This window comes from Plasmopara halstedii (assembly GCF_900000015.1).
Source record: "Plasmopara halstedii genome assembly, contig: Scaffold_3095, whole genome shotgun sequence".
In the NCBI taxonomy this organism is placed as follows: Eukaryota; Oomycota; class Peronosporomycetes; order Peronosporales; family Peronosporaceae; genus Plasmopara; species Plasmopara halstedii.
Window position 1 is genome coordinate 1,167 of NW_020189999.1, and position 329 is coordinate 1,495.

Below are 329 nucleotides of genomic sequence, written 5' to 3' on the forward strand. Positions count from 1 at the left end.
TGCGCGACTCTAATATCCGTTGTTCTTCGCAATGGCGATCGCGCTCTGATTGTCTTTGTTAATGGCAACCGGGTAATCGATGTTGATCTTCATCTCATGGAGCAGATTCTTCGTCCAGAGTATTTCTTGGGACCAGAGCGTCAGAGCCACGTACTCGGCTTCAGCCGTGCTCAATGAGACACTTCCTTGTAACTTTGACTTGAAAATGAATGGGGAATTATTGATCATGATCATGATCCCGGACGTGGAGCGTCGGTCGTTTTTGTTGCTCGCCCAGTCGGCATCGCTGTAGGCACTTAGTTGGATTTTGCCTTGAATTCCTTGATAGC